The following is a 13279-nucleotide window of genomic DNA, read 5'->3' as shown; positions in this document are numbered from 1 at the left end:
TAAAATTAAAGCATGTGTTCCTGCTTCTCTTAGAAATAACCTCTACAAAAAAATGTTTACAAATTTAGTTTACATTTTTGAGAAGACTTTGTTGCTGTGGCCTTTGATTCTCAGCGTTTGCTGGCATGGAGCCCTGCCCTTCCTGAAACTGCCCAGAGCAGCTAATTTCACTGGTCTGAAAGATGACAGAGAAATCTCAAGAAATTTCAATAAAACGTTCCTTTTTTATTTTTTTTTAATATAATTACTTTCTATCCATATCACTGTCTGTTTCATCTTACTGCAAACGGGAGAAAAAAACATATACAAGCAGACAACAGATGAAGTGGAGGATCTGGGAGAATTTTGTATTCCTCCTTCCCCACCCCAGCCAGGCTGCCATGCGTGACAGAGTCCACCCTCCATTCATACGGAGGAATTTGATGAGGCAGCAAATCAGATTACTAGGCTAAATGACAGGAGTGAGTTGGAAAGACAAAGTAAACACTTCAAAAAGTCTAACAGGTAAGAACTACAAAGTATTGTTCAGAGCAAATGAATGACTTTTTAGTGGACTAACAAAGATAAACAGAATACTTGTGAGATTTCTATTTTTGCAACTAGATTCTTCCTCGTCCCTTGCCTCCTCTTCTCCCCCCATGGTCTTTCTAAATAGACATGGCTCAGAGTGTGCTGGGTTAATAACCAGACCAGGTCAGCCTGCAAGAGATTATTTTTAAGCTGTCTACATTTTTGAGATAGGAGTGGATGTGACAGGCTAAATAAAAGAAGACCAAATATAAGAGGTCATCTGTATCATATTATCAATATTTTAAGACTGAAATTTACTGAAAACAAAACCTCAGACATTCCATAGACAAGGTAAAAATATTAAAGCATAATCAGTTTCACAAAATTCAAAGCACTGGTGGCTCTTTCAGACAATCCATTTTGACCCTGAAAAACACTTCCAAAATCTCATTAAATCTTTCCCCCCTAATGAACTGAGCCTGAAAAAAATTCTGATGCTACCTAAAAAAATTACCCTGCTACCTAAGCTCATTAACAAAGGAATAAATGGCCTGAGCATTTTCCCTACAACTTGATTAAGAAAGAGCTGCAAGACACCTTAATCTTTTTAATTCATTGAATTTATCAATATGTTCTAGGTTTTCTTCTGCTTTGAAAATACTCATGAATTTCTCCTCTTTTCCTACAAATGTATCAGCACATGCAAGATTAGACATCTGTAATTGTCATTCTTTTTAAAGCATTATTGTAGCATCATAGAACAACAGAATGGTTTGGATTGGATGGGATCTTAAAGATCATGTAGTCCCAACTCCCCTGCCATGGGTAGGGCCACCTTCCACTAGACCAGGTTGCTCAAAGTCCCATCCAGCCTGGCCTTGAACACTCCCAGGGATGGGGCATCCACAGCTTCTCTGGGAAGAGAAGTTCCAGTGCCTCCTCACCCTCATAATGAAGAAACTGTATTACAACTACTATTAATTCAAACCATAGAAAAAGAGCAAAAGATAATTGCAAGTTATACTTTTTTCAGCTTCTTCCGGATTTCTTTAAACAGCTACTGTGTCTTGGCTAACTATACAGCCAAAAGATAAAGCAAATTCAATACTAGAAGTGGTTATCACAGAATACTAGACTAGATTTACCAGTGTTCTCTTTTACTACATAATTAGCATTATTCAAATGCAGGTATTCTTGGCAACATATAATACAAAATACGTTACAATATTGTCCTCTCAGTCTGCCACACTGTGCATATGAAAAGTAGCGGGTAAGCTTTTCAGAGGTGTGTTCTCCACTGCTGTTAATATAGCAGAGCTTCATCATGCTCAGTAACAGATGAGGCCGGTGATCTTATTTCGTATTACAGAACAGACCATTTATTGAAAAACAGCCTTAGATGAGAAGGGGAAAGAAACTATTAAGTGGATGTGAGCAAACGAAGTCACTTAAAACCTAATAAACGATAACATGTAGCTATTGAGCATCTACCTAGTTTAACTGCTGTAGCACAGAGGGGCTCAGGTGGCTGGACAGACAGTTCAATTTTGTTTCTTGCATCAAAGCATAAGCCAACCATGCCAAGCCACTGGCAAGGAAGGTCAATCATTCAGACTCTCCTAAATCTATGATTCTTTGAATAGATTGACAAACCTGCACGGAATCCAAAAGCAATTATCTTACTTCACACAAATCTCTGAATGCATAATAAATTTGAAATAAAATTTAAAAAACAGTCAATTCTTCTTTCAGATTTTTTTTTTTTCTCCTGGAGACTATATGTAATTGGAAAGGAATGTTAAAAGTTTTATGGGTGTCATCAATAAGATACAGACAGAAAACTACTGCAGTGGAAAAAAGAATAAACTGCAATTGCATGTAGAGTATTATGATGTATAAAGCAAAAATTATCTTCAAGCATGAATTTGGAACACCTAGAATACTCTGGAAAGACAGTTGTCATAGAATCATAAAATTGGTCTGGTTGGAAAAGAATTTTGAGATCATCAAGTCCAACCATTAGCCTAACACTGCCAAGTCCACCAGTAAATCATGTCCCTAAGTGCCACATCTACACGTCTTTTAAATTCCTCCAGGGATGGTGTCCTTTGTCTTCAATAGGCACAGGTACTTCACAAGCAGCTTCCATTAGAAATTCTGTCCTCTGTCTGCTCTGCCTCCTGTGCCTGGCTGGCTTTCTACTCAGATATCTCATCTATGCTGTAGATCTCCGTCAGGGGACCTGCATGACTGTACCTGGCTCAGTGAAGACAAGAGAGGGTTTTATTTAGAAGTAAACATGCATGGACACACGGACAGGAAGGTGTTCATTCTCTAATAAATTATTCATTTCTTCACTGTGCTGAAGGGAGCATGTCTTCATTAGATGACAGATTGTGTTCAGCCAACAAGAAGTATTTCTAAACCTGAGCCATACGCTAGAACCATAAAGCAATTGAGTTGGATTAGATCAAGGGTTTTGCATAGGAGAATGACTGCACCTCTAACTCCTTTTGCAAAAAAAAAAAAAAAAAACATCAAGAGATCATGATTTTTGGCCAGTGTAGGCTCAGGATTTTCTACAGACAGCCTAATTAGCCTTCACAAAAGACATATTATGCTAGTGTCATTTCTGGTCACATTAGCTCTTTTCCAGAGGAAGACCAAGCTAAGAATTTCCAGACCACCAAAATTATTATTTTATTTTTGGCTTATCTGATGCATTAAGGAATGTAATAATCCCTCTGTATAATAACGGCTGTATAATAACCATTGCCTCAAAGTGATTGTACCATATGCCTTAATATTAATGAGAGGCAACCTGCCAAGTTACAGATTTCAAAAAAAAAAGAAAGACTGAACTTCACTTGTATGCTGGGCCATATAAATGATTCTCTTATGGGTTTGTTAAGATGCTTTAAACATCCCAAAGAAATTCAGATTGTGAGATGTCAAGCATGAAGAAAGACAGCAGCACAACTGCCATTTTATTTAAAAGGCAGGGTAATGCTACATAAATACTAAAAATATATTTGTGACTGGTTAGAAATTATTCTTACCTTTGGCTAGAAGGATTCCCAAAGGATACCAACTTGAGTCACTTTTTTTCCTCGATATCAGTAAAATGGAGATACCTGCAAGTCAAATGAGAAAGGGTTGAGCTTTTTTGGTTTTAGGTGAACATGTCCACTTATGATACTGAGGCATAAGTAAAACCAACCAATCTTCAATGAACGCTTGTGTAAAATGAGAATCTACTAATTTATACATGAAAATAAAATATCAAGAACAATTCAATGGCTTTAAAATTCAGCCCAGTGTAACACAGACCATGTGTACATGTTGCAATATTATCTGTGTGTCCTGGTTTTGGCTGGGGTAGAGTTAATTTTCTTCCTAGTAGCTGGTATAGTGCTGTGTTTCAGATTTAGGGTGAGAAGAATTTTGATAATACACTGATGTTTTGGTTGTTGCTAAGCAATACCTGACTTGGTATAACCCACCAAGGCAAGCACCATGTGCTTACAATGGTGAAAGGAGCCATGGGATGGCTGGAAACATACACTGTGTCCTGTGTCATCACCAGAACACTATTCTGGGCCTTGAAAAACAAGTTTTGTGGGAATATGGCACCTCAGAAAGAACTGAGTCAGACAATGAGACTCATTTCCAAAACAACCTAATAGACACCCAGGCCAAAGAGTATATAGACTAGGGTAAAGTTAGCCAGGGTACCACTGCTCAGAAACTGTCTGGGTATCTGTTGACCGGTGGTGAGCAATTGCATTGTGCATCACTTTTTTACAAATTCTATTATTATTTTCCCTTTCTGTCCTATTAAGCTGTCTTTATCTTAACTCACGAAGTTTACCTTTCTTTCCAGTTCTCTCCTCCATCTCACTGGACAGAGTGGGGTGAGTGAATGGCTGTGTGTGGTGTTTAGCTGTCTGCCAGGTTAAACCACAACACTGTGTAAGGCCCTGGCAATAACTGGAAAAAAGCTTTGCTAGAGGAAGAGGTCATAAACCAGTAGCTGCTCAACCATCAGACTGTTTGATTACGGCTCTGCTTCAAAGGTCACGATAAAGGGTTCATAGAACCATAATATAAAAAGCAAGTAGCTTAATAATATTTTCAACTACAAGTATGAGAAAAATTCATGAAGTTCCATAAAACGTTTTGAGGGAAGATAATAGTTCATCCAAAAAGTTTAGAAACATTCTATGAGAATCTGTGGGATGATTTACAGCAAATAAAGTAACACTGCAAACTTTAAATTTGACAAAAAAAAAAAATTAAAATTGTTGAAACATCAACAAAGGCAACTGAACTACAGAAAACTCAACTTCAAACAGGGAAATACGAGTACTTATGAATGAAGCAAAATAAAAGTATATGTGAAGTAAAAATATTTCAGGTCTGTTGGATCAACATATAGAGATATAGAACATAAAACTATCATGTACCAATAAGGCAATTTGGCTTTGTATTTTATATCTGTGCTAACACACTTTCAAAGGGAGTTCAGCTTAGCATGACCTCAGATAGTAAAGTCTAGCTTCAAAATACACAATGTTACATTCATATTGAAAGAAAGGAAAAAGAAAGCACACACAGGAGGAACAGATGTTATTTCCTGTAGTAGATCACCACCAGAGGGATAAAAATAATTCTAGAATTTTAAAGAATACTGCATACAATGGAAAACAACACAGCCTCAAAATCCTAAATCAACTGCAAATCTAGGTATTATAGACACCAGCAACATGAACAAAAAAGCCCATAGAGACTGAACGCAGGACAGTTTACTGTTATCCTCATTTTAGGCCTAATCAAAACTAGGCAGCCACTTAAGTCTACTTTTACCAGTATGCTCACATTAGCAAAAACTTCCCTGTGTAATTATAACCTAGAGCTTGAGCAAACACTTGTGCCAGTGCAGCTTTTATGGGAGAGCTAAAACAAAACTAAAGTATACCATACCAGTAGTAGTGTTGACCAACGTTATCAGATAGCTAATCTGTTTGCTAACAAAAGACACAGTTAAAAAAACCTGGATATTAAGAAAAATCTTATTCCTAACCTAGAAACTGTATCTGACAAAGACAGATTTCAAACAAACCTCACTCAAGTAAAAGCTGAAACTAAAGCCAGAGACAAACATTTTAACTTCTTTATTCATGAGCTCTGGAAGAAAGAACTTGAGAACACAATAACAACATCTAAAACCTGTAAGAAATAAGAGTATCCAAATCCTAAACAATCCTTGCATATGGTAAAACAAACAGCTGAAGAATGAAAGAAGTCCAGCAAGAGAGATTTGTTTTCTCAAGTAGATTATTACTGGAAGTAAAACTATATATCCTTGTAGAAATTGTAGACTGACACATATTTTAGTCTAATCTGACAAACTGGAGACAATAACTTACAACAAGGGTTATCACAATTTATAAATGATACACATACTTCTATATAGGTACAACTCCATATTGTAATCTCATAGCATCACTGTGACATAGACATCTGTTTCAATGTAAAACTGAAATTGAGTAATAAAAAAATCAGATATTTTTATATATAATAAAGATATATAAACCAAAAAATGTTCAGTAAGCCTCTCCAGACAGGTAAGAATAACCAAAATCCATTCTTATTTTCCAATAGGAGCCTCTAGTTTTATATATTATATTGATATTATCTGGATAAGAGGAAATATCAGCCATTACTCAGCACAGGTAGAGAAATAAGAAAAGTACATCTATGAAAAGCAAGCATTTGCAAAAATTGATTTTTTTTTTTTTTTTTTTTTAGAATAGCTATGGAATCCGGTCAATTTTCCAAAAGAAACGTTTCCATTTTCTATAATAATTTTATAAGAATATTATCATTATTAATGTTGTCTTTCTCACAAAAAAAAAAAATTAAGATGTCTTCATACATTGCAAATCACTAGAAGAGCAAGCTTCAAAAACTACCTGTCTCAAAGACCATTTCCAGACTGCCTATTTATGGCAGGAGAAAGCAGAATCAATTGATCCATCAAGTAAAGTAGGATTTAAAAGATTATGTAATTCTTTTGTGAAGCAGCCAAATGGGAAAACACCAGGCTTTGTCCACATATTTTTTAATCCAATATTCTTATGCAGAACACTGCATCAGGGGGAAAAATAATTTAAAAGAAAAATAATAATATATTTTAAAAACAATACATCAGTTGACCAGCATTCTAAGAGTTTTCTTCGTAACATCTTGCCCTTGCATTCATAAAGATCTACAAATGGAAAAAAAAACACCTCAAAACTTAAAGTAACGTATCATCCTTTAAACTCATGTAAATTAACAAATTCTAAATTGGAAATCAGGAGAAATTACACCCATTTTCTTAAGTGTACTTTAAAACTTATTTGTAGCATTAGACACCACAAGACTCCTGTACCTAAGGCAATTATCATACACCTGTTTTGCCTGGACATTCCATCTCTTACTGTTCTTAGAGTCCATCTGGGTTGCTTTATTCTCCAGGAAGCAAGTTTTTTTTCTCTACTTAAAAAGTTCTGGCCATGCAGAAGAAACTGATTCCAGAAGGAACAGGCAGCATCCCAGTCAGGAGAGGCCAGTTCCCAGCAGGCTTCCCAGTGCTCTGACACACTGTACAGACAGTCACTGCACAGATAAGCTCCACAGCAAGTTCAGAACGTCCAGAGTATCAACCTGATGCAATCAATCTATACAGTAAGTCTGATGTACCCTGGACATGCACAACTCCTAGTATAGGAGTCATATTTCTGCTGAGATATCTGAGGGGAAACAGAACTGGGAAGGAAGAAACAGCAGTGAATCTCTGAAAGATAAGTCCAGCAAATCTATGAGGAAAGTTTGATTCAAACTCCCACACATACAAAAGGAAGCTCGATTTATTACATTTGCAAGACATAAGGAAATAATTTATTACAAGTGAAATCTAAACCTACTAGTTACCTCATTAAAGAATACTCAGGGCAAGAATGTAATTACATCTGAGATCACATTCACTTTGAAAAAATATTATGTTCAAAATCATAAGTAGTCCAGCAAAATAAATTCCACATAGCACCACAAAGACCAGCCAATGCCTTGCTGAGCCATTTGGTCTAGGTTGTAGGATACTATTGGCATTTGTTTTTCCAAAACTCCAAACTTTTAAGAAGAAATCTTATGTTTTCTTCTACACCTAGACAAAGTCTCATTCGTGACTGCAGTAGCTCTTTTGGTAACACTCTACCTAGAATGAAGAAAGAATTAAAAACTACAGAGAAAAAGTTAAAAAGCAGACAGACACTTCTGGCCCAGAAGAATACAAAAACACAAGCAAAGGAACCATTCTATTTCTTCTAAGGACAAAGACAGGGCACATGCTCCATTCAGCAAGAAATTTCTTAATATCAATCATTCTCAGTTGCCATTGACATATACACACTCCTGTGCTATTTGCCAAATTAGACTGAAATATTCTGTGCGAGGAACTGGATCCATCATGCAGGAAAAAAATTTAGTTCTGTAACAGGGAACACTGCTGTTAAGGCTTTTTGTATTTAAGTATCCATTTTGAAACGCAAAGTGGAGTTCAATATCTATTAAGCAACCAAGAACTTTTACTTTCTTCATTTCCATTGTTACAATTAATACTTGAATACCAAGAAAGGGTAACTACTTCTAATATATGGAGCAAAGAAATGATAAAAACTGCTACAATAAATTTCCATTTTCAAGTGTGACTAAAGAACTGCAGATAAAATAGATACAGCTAGTGACAAGTGATATTGTATGCATATTTTTCCTCTAAGTTTTATTAGCAAAGCTATCGTCTGTTCTGTCAGATATATATATCTGAGGTTTCAAGAAAGCCAGATTATTGTACAGTGCTTAAGTAGAATTTAAATACCTTATCCACAATTTTTGCTGGTGCTAAAGGTTCTGGCTGGTGCTACAAAAGATAAATGAAAATCAAATAGTATGCAGAGAAATTAGTTTTATAACACAGGCAAGAATAAGATATCCTGGTTCACACCATAGTTATAGTTAATACATTTCACAGGTGAAGCAGAACTTTGATAATATGTATGCTCTACATGTACATTTGAAAAGGTTACTTTCATGAAAAAATCCAATTATGACATTTTACCAGCAAAGACAACTGTATTTCAAAGACAGCCAGCTGGAAGACAAGTATGCGAAACTAATTTGAACCAGTAATTAAAACTACAAGCATCAAAAGTCCTTGTTTTTAAATAAAAGCCACACACCATAAACTCTTGTCTTTTACTTTGAAGTGTAGTCTGTATCTGATCAAGTTCTTACAATGATCAAATGTTACAAATAGTATTTGGGACCAACACTTGATGTCCTAACTCCTGCTTTGATTTCAGCAACTAATGGGGGCATCTAGGACTTCTCAGGGTCAAGACTCTAGTGATTACATGTATTTTGCGGTTTATTTCCCTCCAAACACTAAACTCAGTTTAACTCCACATAATTTTCAATATTGCCAACACAATAGGCTGATATCTGGAAAGGCACTTTTCCTTCCTTTCATACAGAAAATATCCTGTAAACACTCTATTTCCCACTCTCTAAGTGACTCCTTTTGTTTACAGGAAGGAAAGGCAACAGAAATCTTGCCATAAAACAGTGAGAGCTAAAAAGTTCTGTTTCACTTCCTACTATGCAGGTGTTTCACACATGAAATCTATTGTAATTCTTCATTTCAGAGAGAAAACACACGGCTTCTTTTGGAAATACAGACTGAGAAATGGAAAACAATGTGGTTCAGGAAGCAGGAGCATGCTTTACTGTGAAAGAAAGCAAAGATATACAAAAAAATAAGCCATAAACAAGATTGACAATGTATTTTTGCCCCCCTTAGCTGTGTATAATGAGACAGAAAAACAAAAGGCACCAAGACTTAGAAAGTGAAATATAACAAAAGCATTGACTCAAGAAAAATAACAGATATACCTGATCGGGCATTCACTTGTTTTCTATTGTGTTCCAGTTCTCCCCAAACTCAACCCTCTGTCTTTCTGTGTAGCTACTGCTATAACAACACAAGTGTTTTTTCAAGACCCTAAATGTAAGCTATACAAGGCTGTATCTTTGCTTTAGAAATTGTAAACTCTGTGGCTTGGGACACCGTAATTCTTTTATACTTTGACTTGTGAACTGGGTTTTCCTTCTAAATCCATTTTAAGTTCTTTCTCAATTTTATGCTGCCCAGATAAACATATACAAATCAACATTTCAGCCACCTCTGACTACAAAAAACCCACAAAACTTCTCTTATTTGACAAGCTTTTTTCAATGAACGTGTTGGTTGCAATGTTACAATGTCTATTGAAAACACAAAGTGGAATTCCTTGTTTACAAATTTTTCTTGGACTGCTATACCAAAGCCACAAGCACAATGAAAAATAACCTCTGTTGGTTCAGTATGGCTGGCACCTCAGTTTGTACCCTTGTTTGTGAGTTTCAAAAATACCAACATCCATTATAATAAGAATTACATTCATCACTCTAAGATCTATAATTCTCTATTGCCCAGTAGTGTGTGGAAAATTCAAATTCTAAAAGAAGTCAAGCAGATGAGGGCACTAATCATATAACAGGCTACACATACCACTCAGTTTACAAGGAAAATGGGAATTTTATCACTATCACGTACTATCACAGCACATCTATCACAAATAGTCACAATACACAATTATATTAAATATAAAAATACTGTCACACAGTTAAATTTGCCTCTCTATGGAAGGTGCACTTTATTTGATCCAGGCTGGCCTAACATCACCAGCTACAGGTCAGTTTGGAGATATTTCACCATCACAGTAAACATTGCTCCCAGTTCTACACACCAGTCCCTGTGCCTGCAGCGAAGGACAGGTGCCTCCCCAGTGGATGCATTTCTGAGCTCTCAGCATCAAGACAAGTGTAGCACAGGGAACCGCATTCAGTCATTGGGGAGCCCCCAGCCCAAACACCCATCTCCTACCTTGAAGCAACAGCAAGCTGGAAGGACTAGGTGGGCCCAAGATGATTTGAGAGTCAGACAGACCACCACTGTTTCAATCAAAACACTTTCAATCTAACATGTAATTACTTGAAGTTTCTTAAAAGCAGCCTGTTAAAAGCAAGCTGAATTGTCCTGTTATGTGATCAGTTACCTGGGAAAAAAATTACATCACCGCAGTCTGAATACTTCAAGAAAGATTTGCTAATTAAGGGCAATTAATTACACAGCAGTACTAATTTGAAAAGCAATATCCATTCTGCTTTTGTCTGCTTAAGTCTCAGATTGATTGCTGAGCAAAAATGTTTATGGAACCTGCTGAGCAAACTGTAACTTTGGATGATCCTTTCTCTAACACAGATAATGAAGAGCACTTGCCCCATCCACCTTCTATGTTTCTTAGCAAAATACACTATTGGTTCAACTCTCCAATATAAGTAGCAGTGCAAACAGGTCTATCCTTAAGCTATCATATTTTCTTAAATACACTCAAACATAACTATACCTTTATCCTGAATATGAAAAATCAACCAGCCCTGCTCTAACGTGGAAGACTTTTGTAACATTTTGATTATCACCTCAAGTAAAGAATATTCTTCATTATGAAAACAGAAAATGTAAGCTAGAAACAGCTCTACCTTTTGAACTTTTTCAACTGGGAAAGGGTTTGTGCATTACACCAAAATGATTTTGTGAGAAATGAACAGAACATACCGCATTGCCCCATCATTTCGCTAGATGTCTTTTTACCTACAATATATTGGCAATTAATAGGGAACGTAATGATTTTTTAATAGAAGGTAAAGACCAAAATCTTTATATTCTCAACATGCCACTTCACACATAGCCATTCATATACCTAATGTGAAAACTATCTTCATTCCCATCTTTTTTTATTCTTCTTCTACGAAACAATGTTCAGCTCCAGGGATATTTTTTTTTCTGCCTTTGCAACATCTCATTTTGACTACATAGCAAAAGTATATAATAATCAAGACCACAAAGAGAGCATGAAACAGTATCAATTCTGGCATTGCAAAATATCACACTTGGGCCACAAATTATGGAAAATACAGTAGATAATACAGAGTAGATAGTATAGTCACTTTCAGATCTATTCCGTCTTTGTTGCTTTTTCCTTCTCTGCCAGGAATAGTTCTACATTTATTTCTCACATTTTTATTTTTTTTTTTTTTAGTTTGTACTATGCCAGACTTCAGCACAGAAATGAAGACGTATACAGTTTAAATGTGAGTGGCTTGGTATATCCACAGCTTATATGTGAGTGGCTTGGTATATCCACAGCAAAATTGAGTACCACACCCCACAACAAAAGACATAGGGGCTCTTAACTTGCTTGTATTTTCAGAGTACAGCAAGACAACATTCGTAGTGCTTTTCATACACCCTAAACACAAAAAAATGTAACCTTGTGTAAATGTAAATGCTGAAAACAGTAATAATAAAGGTGAGTTACCAGCCTGGAACTAAAATTAGTAAGCAAGACAGAAATCATTGATGGTATCCACAGAAAAGCAGATTTAAAAAAATGTCAGCTAGAGGATGAGTTTAAGTTTTGGAGTGGTTAAGAAAGACTTCTGGATGTCACACAGTCCAACCTTCTGCTCAGAGCAGACATCTGGTAAGTTGAAGTTCCTCACATGAACAAGAGCTAGCGATCATGAGACTTCTCTCAGTTTCTCTGGCTGGGTGGTCTGTAGCACAATCCCATCAGGATACTTGCCTTGTTGGCCTTGCCCCTGAATCCTACCCATAAACACTTGACCCTATCGTCACCCTCATCAGGCTCTAGACAATCAAAACACTCCCTCACATACCTGGCTACCCCACCTCCTCTCCTTCCTCCCTGTCCCTCTGTAGAGTTGATAGCCATCCATTGCAGCACTCTCATTGTGCAAGTCATGCCACTGTGTTTCTGTGATGGCACCTTCATTTAACATAAATGAAGACCTTTAACATACCATCCAGCTCTATGACTGAAACATCCAGTAATTTAAAGAAACTTGTTTGCCAATTCAGAAATCAATTTGATCATTTCTCAATTCAACACAGTTGTAACCTCATAGTGCTTTTCATACACAAACTTACGCATTTGACTGAAAATCCTATACAAAATTCCGTACAGTCCTCTCTCCCTTTGAATATCAGAGACAAAACCCAGCATAATTGGTCATCAAATTAATTCCAAGAATGAGTCTCAATTTACTACCATTTCTTTTTATGGTCCACACTCAATTACATGATGTAATAGTAGAGTGGAATAAGCCAGATTAAACACACACAACATGCAAAAACAGAGGCGTATAAAAGGTAAATACACAATAGTAAATAAAGAATTTATGATGATCCTTTTGAGGAGTATCCGAGTTGATAAGTACACAATAACAAGACCATTATCCCTCTTTCAGGTCCAGAGGTACTAAACTGGAATCAGCTCAACACTTTCAGCACCCCAAATACCATTAATACCATCCACAGAGCAACAAAATTTCGTGACAGATTTTGGGTAAATGTCGATTCTAGTTTCACTGAAGTCAAAGAAGGTTTGTCATAAACAGAAATCACTACTCACCACTCTTTCACTCATCCAGTGTTTCTGTGAACCATTACTAAATAATTGATATCCCCTGTTGGGAGGCAGAGGAAGTTCTTGGTTTTGTGTTTTGTTTGGTTTTGGTTTTTTGTTGTTGTTCTTCTTTGCCC

The 13279-nt window shown here is 36.3% G+C and overlaps 1 protein-coding gene across 2 annotated transcripts in view; it reads right to left on the bottom strand.

Annotated features, from left to right (window-relative positions):
• Positions 1–13279, bottom strand: part of SIPA1L2 (signal induced proliferation associated 1 like 2) — a 139005-nt gene that overhangs the window by 105494 nt on the left and 20232 nt on the right. For both annotated transcript variants that reach the window (XM_082049602.1, XM_082049604.1), the window contains exon 2: positions 3570–3644. The gene's annotated coding sequence lies outside the window, so the exon portion shown is untranslated. The remainder of the gene's footprint in view (positions 1–3569; positions 3645–13279) is intronic.

This window comes from Streptopelia decaocto (assembly GCF_964273445.1).
Source record: "Streptopelia decaocto genome assembly, chromosome: 3".
NCBI classification, from domain to species: Eukaryota; Metazoa; Chordata; class Aves; order Columbiformes; family Columbidae; genus Streptopelia; species Streptopelia decaocto.
Note: the sequence above shows the minus strand (reverse complement) of the source record. Positions and strands in the feature narration are given on the sequence as shown.